Here is a 6,000-nt window from a genome sequence, read left to right as displayed (position 1 = left end):
TTTTCGTTGTTGTTCGATTTCTTTTGGAAATTGTATTTTAACACCGAAATGTGTCTCTTTTAATTTGTATCCGTTTTTTAGCACAATTTCTTTGTCTTTAATAGATAAAATTTTTGCTAATATCGGACGATTACCTCTGCGACCTCTTTTTCCGAATCGATGGACGCATACGAAGTTGACTCTTTTGTCAATATTCAACTTTTGTTTGATTAAAGAATTAAGTTTATCCTCAGTGTTTTCTTCTGGGTGAAATTGGATGCCAGTAAAGATGAGATTGGATTTCATTGAGCGCCACTTGAGCTCTATCGCATCATCTTCCATAATACGCAATTTAGAATATATTTTTCACTATGATCTTTATGTTGGAATACTGCAGTTTCCAAGCTTGTTAAGTTTGAAATGTTCTCTTTACATCGATCTACTACTTTGTGGATCACATGACAAATATTTTCAATGCTCCCCTCAATATCATTGCTTCTATTCATTGCTTATTCGATGTGCTTTTCGACATAGTTAACTTTTTCGGCGAGTAAATTCATCGTGGATTGCATAACAGTTATCTTCTCCATTTGCTGTTCAAATTTGACAAATCGATGCTGAAGATTTTTCACAACTTGTAATAAACTGTCAAGAATCGTAGCAGTTTTGGTGTCAAAACAGTATTCAGACATATTTTTTTATGAAAAAGTCTGAAGTTCAAACCGCAAGTATATACATATATCTATTGAGGTACCGTTTCTAAGGCGCCATATTGAAAACAATCTTTAGAATAATAGGATACTATTGGAGACGTTGTAAAATTAGCTTCGTCAAATTGAAGATCTCGCTTGGTTAAGAATTTTCAAGTTCTTCAAGTTTACCTTTATTTTTTGGATAAATTTCAATTGCCTTTACATGAACAATCATAATATTAAATAATTCTCAACTAATTCATTTAGAATCACTACCAAAATCCAACGTAATATTCTAAATTTTCGGGAGCTCAAATTTCGTGGCCGTTCCTTAGCAGAACATCCGGGTATACTGAAGATGTGTGTGATAAGGATGATTGCCGGTTTAGTTTTAAGTAATTTCTAATCACCTATCAGTGTCATCAAAGAATTTTATGTCAATAAATACGTTACCATCATAAATTCTGAGTACATCCATGTGACAGGCGGAAAACCCAAAATAAAAATATCATCCAATGAGAAGAGGGATGACCAAGCAGTGCATGTATAACCATGCCTTTATATCATCCATTTAATTTCCGCCTGCGCATCGCGACACACATGTTACAACTTACAGAGAAGACTTTTTAAGTTTTTTGTTTTTTCAATAGTGAATATTGTAGGTATCCCCATACCATTGTTTATTTTACATTTTGTTGTTATAATATTGTTGTTTATAAGAGTTTAACTTCATATTTCTTTAATTATTGAGTTTAATGCTCCCAGTCCTTACGAAGCCATTACATGTAGTGATGTTTTTTTTAGACGGCTCGTTACCCTTTCCTGTTACCGCAACAACGGTAGGGAAGAGAACCCCTCCTAATAGTAGTCAACTAACCGATGTTTTTACTTCGGTGACTTCTAAGAACGGTCAATACACCCTCAATGCAGGTTCTGTCGGTTATCATGGAGGTGTCCCTACCATTACCATTGTTACGCGCACATTTTCTAGGCCAGTTGACACCACAGGGTCCATTTCATCTTACCCTGGTACCTCTATTGGTTTAAACTTACCTGGATCTAGAGCACCAGCGTCATACTGTGGCTTCACTTTACCCGCGAGGTCAAGACCAAGACATGGCATTACTAGCCGAAGCTATGCTTATTCAGGCTTTCCTGGTCAGGGGTTAATTCCTGGTCAAGGGTTTCCTGGTCAATGGTTTCCTAGTCAGGTTTTTCCTAATCAGGTTCCTGGTCAGCCCTTTCCAGGTTTCTGGCGTTATTGTGGACCAACACCCGTTATTGTTCCTCAGAGTACTAAATATAATCTGTCTGTTCCTGCTCCTCCTTTAGCAGTGTCATCGAGTAGTTGTAGTAGTGTATCTGTACCTGCTGCTCTGCCTACCTCTTCTGTTGGGCATCAGTTTAATCAGATAGCTGACTCTGGTCCCTCTTTAGATGGGTTCAAGAGTATTCTGGACGTCTTTTGTCAGTCTATTTCTTCTGGGTTGACATCTTTCTACTACCGCCTGGGTACGCTAGAGAACATTGCCAATAAGTCAAATTCAGTGATTTCACTCCGTCCAGATCATGATATTGGAAGTGACCCAGAGAACAGTTGTGAGGAAGAACGCTTTTCAGTGGCCCCAGGCAGTCAGGAAGAAGGTTTTACTTTTGATGAAGAAGATGATAATTTAGTTCAGGTCTTTTAGAATGTTTCTCAACCTTCTGTTCCTGTGCAGAAGGTTGAGAAACATTCTAAAAGACCTGAACTAAATTATCCTGTGAACCCCAAGGGTGACTGGGGTATAGAAATATGGTCACTTGGTCTTCTCCCGACCGGCAGTAAAACGCTTGCTGAAGTGGGGCGTCCGTTTGGCTGTGCGGGATTTATCAAGTTCGCAGTCACGTCCGTCAGAAGGGGACGTTAAATCCGATGCCTCGTGTAAAGAGAGTGCCACGCTCTTTGCACGTTAAAAACCCTAATAACAACTCTTTGAGGGGTCCGTAGGTGGCCTGTTGCAAGGCAAAATTTCTGTCCCTATCCAAAATACCCTCATTTTCCAGTGGCAGTCCAAATTTCCCCGATCATCATCCTAGATGGCCTCTATTACAACAACCTACCTATTGTATTTATTGTGAACTTGTTCTCGTCCTGAATATGCATGAAATATTTGCCACTGGACGTTAAGCAACCAACAATCAATCAATCAATCAATCAATCTGTTCCTGTGTCTATCTCTTCTTCTGTAATTGGTAAGTCTTCTACCAATTCCAGTAAGGATCCTGAGGATGAAGATACTCCTTTTTCTTTGAAGGATCTTAGAGATTCGGTTTAAAGAATAATGAGAGATGTGAACAAGGTGTCATACTAGTTTTCCACAATCCAACCACATCTAACTCTCTGCAGATCATCAATGATTAGATTGTGGCTAATGAGTCTTAATTTTCCCAGTGGTTTTGGGCTTGCCTCATTAACTGATCAAATTCGTTCTAAAGACTATGACATTTTTTATTCTACCTTGGGTAAACTGGTACCTAAATGTGACAAGGTTTTTCATCTCCGATTGCTTCTAAACCTTCCGATGTACTGCATCTTTCTAAGTCTGTTTGGTCCAAAACGGAGAACCTTCTTAGGAATGTATCTCATGTTTAAGGCACTGCTGAACACTTTTTAACTGCAGTTGCTCCAGTTCTCAAAGACTCTTCTCTTCCACCAGAGGTCAAGCCTTTTCAATTACAGGTGGACAACTGCACCTTATCCAAAAGATCTGAGATTTTGGATAAGGCAAAGGTGTCAGATAATCTTAAGGATGCTTTAATCAAGTCTCCGTTGGATGAGAAGATTTTCGGGTTACCACTTGATGAGGTACAGAAGCATCTCAATCAAACCCAAGCTCCAGTGAAGGTGAGTGTATCTCTTTCTGGAAATAATTCTCTAAACGAGGTAGTTATTCTTCCGCTGGAGGCTCATCTTATAATTCTCAAGAGAAGAGGAGGAAAATCACTAATGATGGAGGTAATAAACCTAAGAAATCTTCAATCCCTAGGTCTAAACCTAACAGTTTTAAGAGAGGTGGCAAGAGGGACAATCCCTCTTCCTAGGAAGTTGCCCCCTCGTACGTTACTGTCAGAACCCAATCCAGAGATGTACTACAAAACTCCTCTTTCTGAATTACCAGTAGGGGGAGGTTAACTCATTTCTAAAAAAAATGGACAAGTATTACCTCAGATTGTTGGGTTCTGTCAGTAATTCGAGGGGGATTGACTCCTCAATTCAAAGGACAACCACATCTTTGTCCTGTTCCGATCCCACTGTCCAATACTCAAGATCCACAGAAGTTTCTTCTTATGTCAACAGCAGTAGAGACTCTTTTGACAAAGAGGGCAGTTGAGGAAGTCCCTGGATCTTCAATGGATCCAGGTTTCTATTCTCGTCTCTTCCTTGTATCGAAGAAGACCGGAGGAATGAGACCAATCATCGATTTGTCTATCCTTAATTCTTACATGATTATTCCCCATTTCAAAATGGAGACCAATCGTTCAATCAGAGCTTCTATTCTTCCAGGTATGTGGACAATATCCCTGGATCTGACGGACGCTTATTTTCATGTTCTAGTTTGCCATTCATACCGCAAATTCCTTCGGTTTGTTTGGAACAAAAGGGTCTACCAATTTAGAGCTCTCCCTTTTGGTCTTTCAACTGCACCATTAGCCTTTACCAAACTCATGCAGGTAGCCATAGCTCACCTTCATTCACAGGCTATTCAGATTCATTCTTACCTGGACGACTCACTGATTACGGAACTTTCTGCCGAGAAATTCTATCTCAATTCCGATGTAGTCATCAGATTGTTTTTCTCTCTGGGGTTTCTCATTTCTTGGAAAAAATCAGACCTCATTCCGTCTCAGGACTTTAATTTCCTAGGCGAACATTACCTTACTCATCAGTGCATAGTTCGATCTCCTCATGAAAAGTTTCAGAATCTTTGTTCAAAAATGCATCTGTTTCTATTTCAAAAAACAGTAACTGCTCGTCAGTTTTCTGATAGGTCTCTTGAATTCACTAGCGGATGTTGTTCCACTTGGTCGCCTTCACATTCGACTTCTTCAATTTTATCTACATCAACATTGGCTCCCAGCTACACAGGATTGGGAATTTCCAGTTCCAATCATTCATCAGTAATTGTGTCCTCATTTGGTTTGGTGGACTTCTCAAGCAAACCTTTTGAGAGGCCAACTTCTGTTCTCTCCAGTTCCAAATTAGACGCTGTTCACAGATGCCTCCAACCTTGTTTGGGAAGCTTATCTGGAAGGTCTTTCAGTGTCAGGAGTGTGGACTCCAGAAGGAACATATCAACATACTAGAAATGAAGGCAGTTCATCTTGCACTGTCTCATTTTCAGTCCCTACTGCAGAACAAATCTCTGGTTCTAGCATCGGACAACACCACTGTGGTTGTTTATTTGCGAAACCAAGGGGAAACTAATTGTTACGAGCTGCTCCTATGAGCAAGAAAAATCCTCCTTCTTTGCAATCACCTTCATCTACAGATTGTAGTTCGTCATGTCCCAGGGAACCTCAATGTGTTAGCAGATGAATTGTCATGAACACTTACCTCAGTCAATACAGAGTGGGAACTTCTCAAATCAGTATTTTAGGCAATAACACTTCAGTGGGGGTCTCCTCGTGTAGACCTGTTTGCAACAAGTCCCAATTACAAAGTTCAAGTGTTCATGTCTCCTGTACCAGATCCGAAAGCTTACGTAGTAGACTGCATGAGTGCTCCTTGGGACGGAATGTTCGCTTACGCCTTCCCTCCGTTCAGGTTTCTGTCAAAAGTTCTTCGGAAGATCTCAGCAGAGCAAGGGTTGATCATTCTTATTGCTCCAGCTTGGCCCAAACTAGCCTGATTTCCAGATCTTCTTCATCTGTCTTGTGCTCGTCCACTGGTTCTACCACTACGACACAACCTTCTGTCCCAGGGCAAGATTCTTCGTCCCAATCAAGAGAAGCTACATCTAATCGCGTGGCTTCTCCAAGGGATAGCTTCAAGGAGAGAATTTTTCTGCATGTGCAGCCAGACATCTCTCCCGAGCAGTTAAAGATTCCACTAACATCGTCTATGATGTCAAGTAGACTATCTTCAGTAGTTGGTGTAGTGAGAAGGAAATTGATCCTTTCCAAATTTCAGACTTTCTGATCCACCTTTTTGAAGAGAAAGGATTACCTCCCTCTACTATTAAAGGCTATAGATTCTAATAACTATTTCTAGGACAATTCAACTGTCTGGAGTTCCAGACTTTGGTAATAATGAATTCATTTATTTTTTAGTTAAGAATTTCACTCT

The sequence above is a fragment of the Mytilus edulis genome, chromosome 1 (assembly GCF_963676685.1).
Source record: "Mytilus edulis chromosome 1, xbMytEdul2.2, whole genome shotgun sequence".
NCBI lineage: Eukaryota > Metazoa > Mollusca > Bivalvia > Mytilida > Mytilidae > Mytilus > Mytilus edulis.
Note: the sequence above shows the minus strand (reverse complement) of the source record.